The 15,916-nt window shown below is 48.4% G+C and overlaps 1 protein-coding gene across 7 annotated transcripts in view; it reads left to right on the top strand.

Annotated features, from left to right (window-relative positions):
* Positions 1-15,916, top strand: part of kdm6ba (lysine (K)-specific demethylase 6B, a) — a 109,669-nt gene that overhangs the window by 49,678 nt on the left and 44,075 nt on the right. For 4 of the 7 annotated variants that reach the window (XM_080299864.1, XM_080299872.1, XM_080299869.1 and 1 more), the window contains exon 1: positions 12,614-13,373. The exons of 1 other annotated variant lie outside the window; for it this stretch is intronic. The gene's annotated coding sequence lies outside the window, so the exon portion shown is untranslated. Of the gene's footprint in view, positions 1-12,613; positions 13,374-15,916 lie in introns of those variants that run through there. 2 more of the 7 variants (XM_080299867.1, XM_080299870.1) reach the window with 1 other exon arrangement.

Raw genomic sequence — 15,916 nt, forward strand, 5'->3', positions numbered from 1 at the left:
AGCTGGTGCGTAGGCTGCCCGCGGAGCGCTATTTTCAAGTTTTTCTTGTGCAGCGTTTCGCTTTGCGTTTTGGGAATGGACTCCAAACCGAAGCGAGCAAAGCAGAAATCTTCTGTTCGCCCCTGTCCTCAGGGATGTGGTTTCTCTTTGCACGACAGCGACCAGCACGATGCCTGCCCTGTCTGCCTGGGGATCGTCCACGCTAGGAGAGCGTTGACGGAGCCCGAAGCTTGTGCGTTTTGTCGCCAGCTCCGACGCTCGACCCTGGAAAGACGGGTGACGTTTGTGGAAAGAGTGCTGGGACGCTCGGCTGTCGCACGGCATGACCCTCTTCTTTCCGAGTCTGGAGCCCCGGCTTCGTCCGAGTCCGAAGACGAAAATTTTCAGGTCGATGTCCCCGCGATTAGCTGGGCTGACCACATGGAATACGTTGACGGGTTAGCCGATGACGGACCGGAACCATGCAGGAGCGCTGACGGGCTTCAGCCTGGGTTGAAGCCCGCCAGCGCTCCCCAGGAAGACGATGACGTGCTGGACATCGGCCTGGACATCCATGGTTTGTCGGAGGATGAGCAGGAGAGCTCATTGTCGACCCAATATGCCGCCGCTGCTGCGCCGGTCGGCCACGATGACACCTCTCTTTTCTCCCTGTTTCGCCGTGCCGCTGAGAAGCTGCAGGTGGACTGGCCCTCTCCTCCACCAGCTCGGAAGCCGTCGCGGTTTGCGGGTTTTTTCCTTCCACCGGAGCCCGCAACGGCCAAAAACTGCCTCCCCATGTTCCCAGACTTTCTCTGCGAGCTAACAGCGTCATGGGACAAACCTCTGTCTACCCGCGTCACTGTGCCCGGCTATGGACAGTACATGGAATTGGACGGCGCCGAGGGAGCTGGTTTAGCTAACCCACCCCCTATGGAGCCGTCTCTGGCTGCTTATCTGGCCCCGTCCCATAACCATGGTGTCGGTGGCCCCGCAACTCTGCCGTCCAAGCACTGCAGATTCTCGGCCTCGCAGCTGGAGAAGATTTATCGGGCTCAGGCCGGCACCGCTCGAGCCATGAGCTCCGTCACCATGCTCCAGACGTACCAAGCAATGTGCCTGGCGGAGCTTGGATCGCTGGTTCCGGAGGACAGCCCGCTGTCACCTCTTCTTAACGAGGTTAGAGTCACCACGGATTACATCCTCCGTGCGTCTCGCTGTGCAGCGCTCTCCCTGGGCAGAGGGATGGCTTCGACAGTGGTGGCGCAGAGGCACCTGTGGCTGACCCTCTCCGACGTCCCTGATAGAGACAGAGCTGTGTATCTGGACGCACCAGTGTCTGCGGCTGGGTTATTCGGACATTCACTTGAAGCCATTCAGGCTAGATTCGATCTGAGGAAGAAGCAGACGGAAGCTCTGCGCGACATCATCCCCAGACGCCAGCCCCAGCCCAAGCCCACTGCTAGCTCTCACAGGCCCGCCGCTCCTCTGACAGCTGGCAAGAGACCGGCGCCCACTGCTGGAGTGGGAGGGCCGCCGGCGAGAGCACGTACTCCGGCCCGAGCTCCACGCCAGTCGGCCTGGGGCAGAGGCCCTCCCCCGGGCCCCCGACGGGACCCGACGCCCAGGAGGAAGAAGCCTCAGCCCTCCTAGCTGTGGTTGCGAGTGGGGAAGGGATCCGGCAGCAGGGAGACGCTGCTCTTACCCCTCTGTTGCCGCACAAGAGGTGCCGCTTAAGTTCTGTTCAGGTTGTCAGCCCCAGAAGGCGCTGCACTTCCCTATCGCGGTCTCCCAAGCACATAACCCCTGCACACGGTTCAGATGTGTTGAATGTTCAAGCGGCCACATCGAGTGTTCCCGCTGTTTTTCATTGTTATGCCCCGGAAAAGGTGCACCCAACAAAATGTATAAATGTACATGTTCCCATGTTGCAATCAATAAAGAGTGTTGTTTACTCTCAAACAATCTCAAATGCTCAACCTGCAGGCGAAATGAGCCAGGTCAGGCAGGGGATGCAGTCCCCTGCAGACACACTGGGGGGCGACGGCGCCCCGCCGTCAGTGCTGCAGGCCAGCCGGCTGGCTGCTCACTTCCCTCAGTGGCGCGCTTGCGCCCCCTCTCCGTGGGTGCTGCAAACCGTTGCCATGGGTTACCGGTTGCAGTTCCGGGTCAAGCCGCCTCGTTTCCAAAGAGTCGTGAACACGATTGTCAACCCCGAGGCAGCCTTGGTACTCAGAGAGGAAATACAGGCGCTATTACAGAAGAGAGCAATACGGGTGGTCCCCGCTTCGGAGACGGACAAAGGTTGGTACAGCCGTTATTTTGTCATTCCGAAGAAAGGGGGAGGGCTTCGTCCCATCCTCGACCTGCGAGTCTTGAACACGTACCTGCGAACGTACAGGTTCAGGATGCTAACACTCAGACAGCTCCTGAGTGCAGTCGGCCCGGGAGATTGGTTTGCGACAATCGATCTAACAGATGCTTATTTTCATGTCGCTATACACCCGAAACACAGGCAGTTTCTGAGGTTTGCATTCGAGGGCGTAGCCTACGAATACCTAGTGCTGCCGTTCGGGCTGTCGCTCGCTCCCCGCACCTTTACGAAATGTGCCGAGGCAGCGCTAGCGCCCCTCAGGAAGAGGGGCATCCGCATCTTGGCCTACCTGGACGACTGGGCTCTCGTGGCTTGCTCCAGAGAACAGGCGGAGACGCAGCTGTCGCGGGTTCTGTCACACATTCAGACACTGGGGTTCTCTGTGAACTTTCAGAAGAGCTCGCTAATCCCAGGTCAACAGATCGCTTTTCTCGGTCTGGAAATATGCTCTCTTTCCAGCCGCGCGCGGTTGTCAGAGCACAGAGTGGCCGCGTTTCATCGCTGCCTCGCTCAATTTCAGCTGGGACGCAGACTGCGTTTCCAGACGATATTGCGCTTGTTGGGCATGATGGCATCTATGATCGCCGTAGTGCCGCTTGGGCTGTTGAAAATGAGAGCGTTTCAACGCTGGACTCTCTCTCACCGTTTGTGTGCTTCACGTCACCTCCGGAGGAGGCTGCCGGTGACTGCGTCTTGCATGCTAGCTCTCCGTCCTTGGAGGGAGCCCGGGCTACTGCACCAGGGCTCTCGGATTGGGAGGGTGTTGTTTCGCAAGGTGGTGTCCACAGATGCTTCCCTAAGTGGGTGGGGAGCGCTGTGCGAGGGTGCGTCAGTGAGAGGGATCTGGTCCGCGGCTCAGCGCCAGCTGCACATCAACCACTTAGAGCTGTTAGCAGTGTTCTTAGCTCTAAAGCGTTTCCGTCCAGTCCTGCAGGGCCAGCATGTCTTAGTCAGGACGGACAATTCAACAGTGGTGTCTTATATAAACAGGCAGGGAGGAACACGCTCTCTTCCCCTGTTGCAGCTGTCTCGCTCTCTGCTGTTATGGTGCAGTGTTCATTTTCTGACTCTAAGAGCCACCCATGTCCCGGGCCACCTGAACCTGGGGCCGGACCTTCTCTCCAGGGGGGGTCCTCTGGTGAGAGAATGGAGGTTACACCCTTCAATAGTGGCTCAGATTTGGGATCTATTTGGCGAGGCGCAAATAGATCTTTTTGCTTCCAGGGTGAATGCTCACTGCCCCCTGTACTTCTCCATAATCGACCACGATGCACCCTTGGGCTTGGACGCGCTAGCGCACCAATGGCCAGACGTGCTCCTGTATGCATTTCCCCCAGTGGAAATGATATCTCCAATTCTGGAGAGGGTGCGTCGGCATTCCCTCTCTCTGATCCTGGTGGCCCCTTGGTGGCCCGCGAAGTCGTGGTATGCAGAAATAATCAGCCTGCTTGCAGCAAGTCCTTGGCAGCTTCCTCTCCGCAGGGATCTCCTCTCTCAGGCGGGGGGGGAAGTGTTTCATCCGCGCCCGGATCTGTGGCACCTTCATGCTTACCTGCTGAGAGGTTAAACTTGGTTGCTAAGGGTCTGCCACCTAGTGTGGTAGCGACGATTCAGAGCGCCAGGGCCTCGTCTACTAGAGGCTTGTACGCTTACAAATGGCGAGCCTTCGAGCGATGGTGCCAGGACCGCCACACTCTCCCATTTCAGTGCTCTATTGTGGATGTTTTGACATTCCTGCAGGAGCTGTTGGATAAAGGCCTTTCGTTTTCGACGATCAAGGTTTATTTAGCGGCTATATCTGCTTGTCATATCGGTTTTGACGGGGTGACACCAGGTGCGCATCCCCTCGCCGTGCGTTTTCTGAAAGGGGTTCGCCGGCTGAGGCCCGTGCTTAAGTCCAGTGTCCCGGCTTGGGACTTGTCTTTGGTGCTGGAGGCCCTTTGTGGCCCTCCGTTTGAACCCGTTGAGTCGGTAGATATGAAACTTCTTTCGTATAAGACCGCATTGCTTCTCGCTTTGGCCTCGGCGAAGCGAGTGGGGGACCTTCATGCGCTGTCTGTGCATCCTGCCTGCACACAGTTTTCTCCTGATGGCCGCAAGGTCGTATTGCGTCCGAATGCCGCCTATCTTCCCAAGGTCATGCCTGCATCTTATAGTTCAATGGAGTTTGAGTTGCTGAGCTTTTGCTCCCCTCCTTTTGAATCTGAGGAGCAGAGGAGGGTGCATTCTCTTTGTCCGGTGCGTGCGCTACGCACCTACATTGAGCGCACTCGGGATGTGCGTTTGTGTGACCAGTTGTTTGTCTGCTTCGCTAATCCGAATAGGGGTAGAGCTCTGTCCAGACAGAGGCTGTCCCACTGGATTGTAGAGGCTATCTCGCTGGCATACAGCACCGGAGGTTTTGCGTTGCCCCACGGGGTGGGAGCTCATTCCACCAGGGGGATGGCGACCTCATGGGCTCTTTTTAGAGGGGTGCCTGTGGCTGATATTTGTGCAGCGGCTAATTGGGCGTCGCCGCACACTTTTGTGCGGTTTTATCGGTTGGACGTTACAGCCCCTTCGGTGGCTCATGCTGTCCTTTCTGCTGGGTCTACCACTCACTAAGGATGTGGTGGTCCCGTTCCGGTTCGGTGGCTGCTCTGCGGGGCGTGTATATAGGTCCCATACTTATGTGTTGTACCGAGTGAATCGACTGAAAGGGAACGATTAGTTATGTCTATAACTTCTGTTCCCTGAAGGAGAGGAACGAGGTACAACACAGGGTGGCCCCACTGAGCAGTTGGCTCGGTGAAGAGCGGCTATCGAACTGAGGGATGACGGTGATGGCAGCGGCTATATGTGCGGGCGGGGCCTTGCGCGTGTCATCACACGTCATCTGCCGTAAAGGCGTGAATAAAGGTTTCTTCAGCCAGGACACGCGAGGGCGTGATATCCCATACTTATGTGTTGTACCTCGTTCCTCTCCTTCAGGGAACAGAAGTTATAGACATAACTAATCGTTATAAAACCTTGCCGAGTGAATAGAGTAGCCATAGCATAGCCAACATCTGGCAGCAGTGAACAGACGCAGCAGAGTTTTAGCTGATTACATTGTAGCTCCTCCCCCTTCTGCTGTGTTGATACAGCTAGAGCCAGAATTTGCTGTCCTGACCTAGAAATTTTACTTCTGTTATTCATCTGACAGCAAAGAAAACATGCATGCTGGTTATTTTGCAGTAGCCATTGATGGCTTCTGTCCTTTAATCTGCCGCTTCTGAATGTTTCAGCTTCATGTCCGAATGCACACCCTGCTCACTTTCATGTATTCCCGCGTGGACCGACCCAGTAACTTTAACCCAGCACATGATGGATGATGTTACAGTGACGACCAGGAGACTCATGTCTCTACTGTGTGACCTCTTAAAGACACGGTTTAGGAAGGCAACACATGCATTTGTGCATGGAGGAAGATAGTGTTAACTTTATTGATTATTTACAGCAGGGGTGTCAAACATAAGGCTCGGGGGCCAGATTCGGCCCAGCAAAGACTCCAAACTGGCCCACTGGACGGCTTTGGAAAGTGCGATTGATGGCCTAAATTTTGGACTTTGGACTGTTTTCATGTTTTGACCCAAAACCCAAAGAGTTGCGCTGAGATATTTCTCTCATTTCCTTTTACTTACCACAATAGAAAAACTGTGCAAAGACTGAAATTTGCACTGTAAAGGTATAGTTGCACATCTTCACTCTGACAGGGGAATTGGTCCAGGTGACTAAAGATCAAAGTGGGTCATAGGTCTGATTTTGGTGATTTATAGTAAACAGAAACAGGACTCTGACAGTTGAGCTGTTTTTTAAAACCTGCAGTTCCATGATTACTGTTACTAAACTAAAGTGTGTGAATGCATTCCTGTAATTACATATCGCATGTGGCAGAGTAAGTTTGTGGACAGAACGACATCAATTCATCAAACTGACGAGGCGTCCGTGCCTGAAAAGTGCGAAACTTCTGACCCCTAACCTGCATGAGTCAGGAAGGACAGGTTTTGAGATGCTGAATCGACAAAAACTTGAAACACGAAACCAGCCGGTGTTTGATATTCATCCACTTTGGAGACAGAAAAAAGAAAAAGCTGAAATTTTGGTCTGAGGCAGAGAGAAAACGTGTATTTTCAAATGCTCCCAGGCAGATGTACTCTCAGAGCAACCTGCGAACGATGTTGAGGTTCATATGCAGCATATGTGGCCGCAGGCACTTTCTGTTCCTACTGTAAAGTGTTTGAAGGCGAACTGTGCGCACCGTGTGCGTGCAGTAAACCCAGTCTGTCCTGCAGATCCAGTGCTTCAGGCTGTTCTGCCCAGTGCTACAAGCTTATATAACAGTACTGATTACAGCAGCAAGAATAACCTGCCTTGCACTCACTGACACACTTTTTTTCCCCCCGCCTCCCCTCGATCTGTCGCTATCTCCTCATCCCAGCTCACACTTGTTTCCTCTCTCCCACAACTAGGCTATTTCCATCTCACTCAATTAAATGATCTCTCAAACATGCTCTCTCTGTTTCCCTCTGTGTCTTTTCATTATCTGACGCTGCTTCCTTTCTCTTTGCTCTCTTTATTGGTGTCACTTTGGCTACATCCCAAAATTCACGGCTATTATTCACCCTTTCTCCACTCATACCTCTATTTCTCGCTTCTTTGCAGTCTTCTCTAACGGTTGCCGTCTATCTGCCCTCAGAATCTCAGTCTCTTTCTCTCGCGCTTTCACTCCGTCTGGGCTTCGGCTCAATAATTACAAATGCTATGAATATTGGCTAGAGGCCAAATCAGCACAGCAATCAATACAGTGAGAGAATTATGTAACGTGGCACCCAACTGACTGGTTGTCTCTCCTTGTTCCTTGCTCGGTAGTTTCCTCTTTTGCTCCCTACCCTCTGCCATTGTCTCACCTTGTTTACTTCCCTTTATTTGCTTTTGCCCTCATTTAACCAACTGCATTGTCAGTCGTATTTATCAGCAGGTTCAGTTTTAGGCTGAAACTGAACCTGTGCAGGCTTACGCTGTTGTCACATCTGAATAACTGCCAAGAATCAAAGTCTAAATATGATTTTTTAAAATATAATTAGATCTTTAACCTGGTGGGTGTGTGAGATGGAAAATAAAGTTTTTAGAAACAACACAAGGGGACGCACTCTGGAGTTTAGTCTGTGTAAAGGCTCATTTGTTTGTGATCACTGCCTAATTACAGTGTAGCTTGAAGCCAGGGAGAGCATTAGAAGTGAGGCATGGGCAGGTAGAAACTACACTAAGCAGTCTGTCAATTGTCCTGCTTGCTAGGGTAAAACTGTAAAAGTGCTTGTGCGCCTTCAAGTCGACTCCCAGGTTTTCTGGTTAAATAGACTCACAACAACATTTTATCTACTTGATCAAATGAATTATCTCACATCTTTGTTTGACTTCCTCATTGGGCTGTTGCCAAGCTCCTTTGCTTAGCCATTGAGAGTAGAACTGCAGCAGACTGCAGATGTGCCTGCACTCGGTTATTCTGGGAAGCGTGCAGTTTGACTCCTCTGTCAGCTAGTAGCCTACACCAGATCCCTTTTGTATTAGAGCGCTATTTATGTATCTCGTATAAAAGCGTTCACTCGTCTAACTGCACATACTTGCGTGACGTCCCATTCCAAATCCATAGGGTTTATTATGATGTTGGCACGCCCTTTGCAGCTATAAGAGCTTCAAATCTTCTAAATGGTAAATGGCCTGTATTTGTATAGCGCTTTTATTAGTCCCGCCTAGGGACCCCAAAGCGCTTTACACACCCAGTCATCCACCCATTCACACACTGGTGGAGGCAAGCTATAGTTGTAGCCACAGCTGCCCTGGGGCAGACTGACAGAAGCGAGGCTGCCATATCGCGCCATCGGCCCTTCTGGCCATCACCAGTAGGCGGTAGGCGAAGTGTCTTGCCCAAGGACACAACGACCGAGACTGTCCGAGCCGGGGCTCGAACCAGCAACCTTCCAATTACAAGGCGAACTCCCAACTCTTGAGCTAGGAAGGCTTTTACAGGGTTTAGGAGTTTGTTTATAGGAATTTTTGACCGTTCTTCCAGAAACACATTCGTGAGGTCTGACACTGATCTTATAATAAGTAGGCCTGGCTCGCAATCTTTGGTTTAATTAATTACAAAGGTGTGCTGTCAGGTTGAGATCAGGACTCTGTGCGGGCCAGTCAAGTTCTTCCACACCAAAACTCTCTCATCCGTGTCTTTATGGACCTTGCGTTATGCACTGGTGCGCAGTCATGTTGGAACAGGAAAGGGCCGTCCCCAAGCTTTTCCCAGAAAGTTGGGAGCATGAAATTGTCCAAAATGACTTGGATAATGAAGTTTAACCATTAAGAGTTCCTTTCACTGGAACTAAGGAGCTGAATCTAAACCCTGAAAAACAACCCCACACAAACTTTACACTTGGCACGGTGCAGTTAAACAAGTACCGTTCACCTGGGAACCGCCAAACGCAGACTCGTATATCGGGTTGCCAGACAGAAAAACGTGATTAATTTCTCCAGAGAATACGCCAACATGCTTTTGTACCACTGGATCCAACACTTTGGGTTGACCTTGGTGATGTAAGGCTTGGATGCAGCTGTTCGTCCGTGGAATCCCATTCCATGAAGCTTTCTACGCACAGTTCTTAACCTAATCTGAAGGTGACATGAAGTTTAGAGGTCTGTAGCGATTGATTCTGCAGAAAGTTGGTAATCTCTGCGGACCACGTGCCTCACCTCACCCAGCCTACCAATTTGGTGTCATTCCACTTTGTTATAATACCACTAACAGCTGATTGTGAAATAGTTAGTAGCGAGGAAATTTTACAAATGTGCACAGGTGGCATCCTATCACAGCGACCCAGTTTTTCACAAATGTTTGCTTTTGATTTTATGCACCTGTGGCCATGAAAGTGATCGGAACACCTGAATTCAATGATTTGGAAGGATGACTGAATACTTTTGGCAACATAGTGTATCTTTGTCTCACGTACTCCTCCGAGGTTACCGAATTATGCCGCTTGCTTTTACGTTTGAACTGACACCTGTAAGTAATGTGTACGAAAACTTGTATAATCATTTGCTTTTCCATCATGCAGATGATGAAGAACCTTTTTTAATGCAAATAACGACAAAACTGTAACTTTATTGTGACGGAAGTGTTATAGCAGTGCGTTACGTTACTGCATCACAGCCGAGTGCAATGAAACTGAAGTAAATCGCTACTTTGGTAGCCAGCACTGATCAGAAGTCATAATCACCAATAATGCATTTTAATTTTCCACTGCAAATATATTAAATATGTATGGATCTACACGCTGTGCATCTATAACAGTGATGCAGCAGCCGTTTAAGTTGTCCTGTTCAACTTTGTACTCAAATGCTTGTTATTGGAAAGAGAATATTGAGACAGAAGCACTGAGGGCTCAGTGTTTCTGTCTCAATATTCTCTGTTACCTCACTATTCTGGTCATGCAGCGTGGAGCTGTGTGTCATGGTGCCCCTACATTTTTGTTGCGGGTGGGGGGTTGGGGTCTATAGGAGTCAGGCAGTGCAATAGTAGTGCCAATCTTTCCTCCAGTCTGTGCCCTGGTCAGAGAGCAGTGGCTCCATGCTGTACTTTCCATACCGTCACCCTGTAACCGCCAACCCCCCCTCCTGTCTCTCTCTCTGCTGGCTTTCCGACTGTACTTTTTCTCTATGCTCTGGAATTCCATCTTCCTGCACGTGGACAGCACTTAAAAGGGCATTTTGTGTGTTTATGTGTGTCTAAACGTGAGCTTTAGGAAACAACTCTGTGAGGAAGAGGAAGCATGGAGTATGTATTTTTGTGTGCAACATGTCAGCAAGTGGACACTACTGTCTCTACCCCTGAACTTAGTTTCTGTGCCTGCTGTACATGCAGCACATTTTGTAGCCACTCATTTAATAAAGTGGTCCAAAGCTGTGAACAAAGTGTTACTTGTTAGAAAACATTTAAAAGATCATTTTGAATAGCGTTCCTTGTTCATTAGCCAGCCTTGCACGCTCAGTATCAATCTGAAAAGCTCTTCATTAGTTACACAAATGTCTTGTGATGTCCTCAAGATAACAAAAACACTAGCAAAGCAGTGGAAGGAAAGAAAGTAGTGGAAAACATAAAGGCTGACATTCAGTCTCATTGGGGGTCCCATATATATGTGTGTATGTGTGCCTATATATAGGTGTTTTTACTGTTACGTGTATCAGTAAAACGTTGAGCAGATGAGGTTCCAGTTAAACCTAGATATCAAACATACGTAAACAAATTAGCCACACTGTCCAGTCTCAACTTTGTTTAGTAGTTGCACACATGCAGACTTATGCTGTGAAGGGTCGTTACAGCTTTATGATGTGATCTGATTTGCCTTAACTGTTGGCAAAACCGGAGCAGGTTGCAAGTGAGCCAAGTCTGACCATTTTCTCCATGCTGGATCAGTGACTCAGATTCATTGCGGTTAAAAACTATGAAGAATTAGGCCAAATCGTCATAAAATGGGAATTATTCTTTAGGTTCAAATTTTGCACAAAAAACACCCCCAAAAGTTTAGAAGGTGGAAACTGATTAATTTAATTCAAAATAAATCCCAAAGTCTGTAAACGCAGGTCGGGTTGTTTCTTAATCTGGACATTATTGTTCTCACTAAGCCTTGTGTTGGTCTCTGTTCCCCACTGCGCAAAGTGACGTCACAGTGACATCTTTAATAAGTCATTTTTGGACGTACAATTTTGGTCCACTGAATGGGTTGCTTTGTAACGCCAGATGACGTTGTTTTTTAGTGTCTACTGAATGTCTAGTGTTGACATGAGTAGGTCCTCCGTGTACACGGTATTTATAATCCAAACGCGTCGTTGTAGACGTCCTTTCATTGTCCAACTTCAACGTATTTTAGACGTCATGCTATAGACGCTGTAGTACCATACTTCCAGAGAGTGGAGGACATGTTTTCTGTACAGAAACAGTCATGAGTGAAGGAATGCAGGAAGGCAGAGTGATCAGCAGACACCTCCAAGATGGCGCCGGGCTCCTGACGCTAAAACAAAACTGAGCAGCTGCTCGGTGGCTTTGGAGCAGAAATGTTCCCAGTGTCTTACAGGCAGTTTGCAAAATGTGGGCATCGACAAAGACCGTAGAGCAGATAGTCCAGTTCAAACATTCATACTTGCACAACCCGTGCATCGCAACTTCTCTCAGTCCAGCTACCGATCACAGCCAAATTCGCTTTCTCTTACAAAGCTCTTCACAATAAAACACTATACTCGTAAAAATAAACCATATATAATGCAAATGCTTTTTTAATCTTGTTAAACACATTGTACGTCTTTGAAAAGGAATTCCAAATGTTTTCTAAATACTTTAACCATTATTATTTTACATTTCAGCATGGATTTCAATGTTTTTATTATCTCAACACATTTTAAGAAATGACTTTTTTAACCTGGTTACAAACAAATAAGCTGATTCGTTGAAATAAATAAACCAATTAAGGAAAAACAGGAAAATGGGAAATAACAAAAAAAACAACCACATGTACTGAATAAAGTAGGCTAACGCATAATAAATCATGTTTGCTTATAAATAATCCTTATTCATATGTATTGTGTTGATAACGACAATGTTGCTATTCATCATATATCTATTATATATATTAAATTATGTAAATTTGATGCTGCAAAGTTCAAATGTTGAACGTCAGTCACATTGACGTCCAGGTTGGGTCATGGTCAAGAATTGGCCGAGGACCGATGGACCCAATATAGACACGATCTGCACGTCTATCCGACGTCCAATGTTTAAGTGGGTCATCACCGGCTTCTCACATCTGTTGGTCGTGAAGATTTTTGGTGTTAATCGATTCACATCTGCATGGCAGCAGCATCAGAGTTTTATAAACCACCTCCGGTTTTCTACATCTGTATTGATTATATATTTTTTAATCATTAGTGCGTCTACTGTAGGTCAATGCACGTCTCCATCAGGCTTACATCACATTAATGAAGAAGAGAAATCGAGGTGGAGAGCGAGCACGGAGGCTCCTTCTGCTCTCCAATCCCATCTGCTTGACACAGAGGGAGGGAGGGAGAGAAACAGAGAGAGCGGTGGTAGACGAATGAGAACGAGGCCAGATCAGGCTGAGGGAGGGATGGGGGGTGAGGGGGGGGTGGAAAGGGGGGAGGTGCTGTTTAGAGAAAGGCAGGGAGTGAAAAAAAAAAATCAGAGGGAGGCAGGCTGGGGGGTTGGGCTCCGAGCTTGTGCATGTGAGAGAGAGAGAGGGAGAGAGAGAGAAAGCAGCCGAATGTGTGTTATATATGTATGTGTGTGCGTGTTTGTGCGCACATGTGTGTGTGTGTGTGCGCTCGCTCTGTTCCTTTCCTTTCTTTGTTTGACTACTGAGTGGGGGAAAAAAGCGAGACAGAATATAGAAAGATAGAGAGAGAGGGTGAGGAAGAGGAACACAGACCGAGGAGAAGAGCAGGATCTAAAAGCAGTGTCACTTTTATTTTATTTAGAGAAGAAAAAGAAGAAGAAAGACAAAGAGGATTTCTGTTTTGGTGTCTTTTCCCCCCCTTCAGTTCTTCCTTTGCAGGCTGTAGAATAAGAAATATACATATATATATATACACAACAGCAACAACAACACTGCACTGAATGCTTTTGACAACAGTGTCATATTCAGGAGCAGTGAGTGTTTTGTGTGTTGGCTCAGTGCGCGTGTGTGCGCTGAGGAGGTGGGGGGAAGCAGCCTGTGCAGTTTAAAGGGAAAATACAAGGCACGCACAAAGCTGGGAGCACAGGCAGGCAAGACAGCAGGAAAGGCGAGGGAAGGGAAGGTAGTGGGAATCTGCTGAGCTGGCTGACGCTCTAACCGACAAGCTGCTTTTGGAATTTTTTTTATTTTTTTTTTTATTTTTTTATTTTTACGCCACCGATCCAGCCCTGGGTCTCCCCTCTGTGCTCGGCCTGGACCCGGCCACGGTAAGGCGAGCTTCCTATCCGCAAACCTCTCAGCTGTTTGACCACTGCCGCTCTGCAGACAAAAGCAGGAGAAAGTTGCTCTGTGTGTGCGTTTGTGTGTGTGCAGATGGAGAGGAGCTAAAGCTAAAGGCTGAAGCTAAGGCTGAAAGGCGTGAGGAATACAGCACAAAGGGAGCTTGTGTGCTCCAGCTGGGGCCGTGTGTGTGTGTGTGTACGCTTTTGTGGACGGCCGTGAGTGTTTATGTCTCGCGGTGTACCCAAACTTTTGCATGTAAGGGATGCCCCCAAAATAGACAAGCACTGAACAACTAAGCCCCCTCCTTTTTCTTTTCTCTCTCTCTTTTTTGAATTAGGATTTGTGCTGCTCTGGCTGATTGTGTGTAGAGTTAAGGCTTCTGTCATAATAGCCATCATATGGCAGTTCTTGGTGCTTTTCATGCAAGCAAATATTCTGAAATCAAACTATTGCTGGGAAGCAGAAGAAACCCAGTAAGAAGACTCTTAAAGCTCCCAGCATGCTGGTTTTTAAACCAGCGGTTCGGTTCACAGCAGGGTGATCTAAATGCTCCAGGAGGATGTGCAGCCAGCTGGCTCACAAAAAAACACAAAAGTAGGGTTTTGGTTTTTTTTACTTGTGTCTTTTTAAAAAAAATCGTCTTCATCCTTCCTCCTCTCCTCTCTTGAGTTTCTTTTCTCCTTCTTTCCTCTTTCCTCTTCACTCCATGCTGATTTAAATGCCAGCTTTGCACAAAGGCTTTCTCTATTTCTTGCACATTCTTCTGCTTTTTTTCAGTGCTTTCCTTTTTCTTGCACTTTCTGACTTCATCTCTCTGTCATGATATTGGCAGGTGACTGTGCTGGAACATGGATCTTGTGACTTTACCGCTCAGGCACCGGGTGAATGCCTGTCTCTTCTGCACACGCAGATGCCGACTCCCATTATTAGTTTTTCAACACACACAGCTCACTAATACAAAGTGTGCGCCGTCCTGTCAAGTGTGTTGTGGTCTGGTCGTGGTGGTGGGGTTTTGGTCTGCTCTGGTCTTGTGGTTAGCACTTGCTTTTTAAAATGAGTGTGTGTTTGTGTGTGCGTGTTTATGTGCACGCTCCTCAGTGTAAGCGTGTGAGAAACTCGACACTTGCGCCGGCGTCTGCCTGGAGCTAATATTGGTGTCACTATGTGACTTTGTGTGCATTTGTGTGAGTGTGTATTGGCGTGTCGGTCCCTGTCCTAATTAAGTCCTTGCCCCCCTGCGTTCAAACCAATACAAACATTCCTAGAATAAAAGCCTGACTAGAAAGACATCTCACGCGTCCCACTGTAAACTGATCCCTCCAGTTCTCCCACTCACACACGTGAGCGTCCGGGTCTGCACATGCGCACACACACATTTCCACACACAAGGCAAAAAAAAATCTCTGTTACTATTTTATTTGCTGCCCCCACCCTTCCTGTTTTCCCTGGGGAATTTCCTCCTTTCTCTCTCTTTTTTTCATTAGTCCAGTGGAAGTAGAACATCTTCTGCTCTGACATTTCTTTCCTTTTATCTTTTGTTTTTCCTACATTTTATTCATTTTTTTTATATCCACCACTTCCTGTCCAGCTGTCATTATCCTGTAGTGGCGTGCCAGGCATGGTTCAGCCAGGGACGCCTGCTGTGGACTGGGATACATCATAGCTGCACACTCTCTATCCCACATAGCCTTGCCCAATTAGGAAATATTGTATACAGGACGCAGCCAGTACTAATGCTGCGCTAATCTGTTTATACTGTGCTGCTGGTTCCCATAGAGAGAACAGAGTATGCTGTATTAGCAGAGATAGATCTGACATTAGAGCTGGGCAGAACTGATTAAGATAAGGCAGGTCACAGAGTTGAGTTGCTGCGTGTTAGGTTTCAGGTGTTATATTAGAACAAAGACATTAAATAATGGAATGTGAGCAGTGGAGGAGCAGAAAGGAAAAGCAATGAATTTGAGTTGGTTTTTTTGCATTCTTGCATTTTAAAACAGCTCATATTTTTCATCATATGAAACCAAATACTACTTTCCAGGAAAACCTAATAAAAAGTTAACATAGGTTTAAAACAATAAATGTAGTGTGCACCACAGGTACAGGGCTTTTAAATAAACATAGCATAGTGATGTCCCCACACAGATTCCTTACAGTTTACCTTCATGACGGCTGCAGTTGTATTTTTTTGCCCTGCAGGAACAGTTTTGCATAGTCATTAGTCGGTGGGAGGGGCTGACCCTGCCCAGCTGCGAGTGGACGTGTGTTTTCCCAATGCAGATAAAATACGGGGATGAGGCCTGTGATGACTGTTGACTCTGGAGCTGTCTGTGTAGCAACAAGCCATTTCCTGCACTGAGAGCCATTAGGACGCCACCCAACTCCCCCCCCCCCTCTCGTCTGTCACCCACCATGTTCCTGTGTTCCTCTGCAGATGTGCACATACGTAAACACACATATACACGATGGATGGGTGGGAGTGGGGGGGGTGCTGTGTTTTTGCGCCTGAAATTGTGTGTGTACATGTGCT

This window comes from Astatotilapia calliptera, chromosome 3 (genome assembly GCF_964374335.1).
Source record: "Astatotilapia calliptera chromosome 3, fAstCal68.1, whole genome shotgun sequence".
Taxonomy (NCBI): Eukaryota; Metazoa; Chordata; class Actinopteri; order Cichliformes; family Cichlidae; genus Astatotilapia; species Astatotilapia calliptera.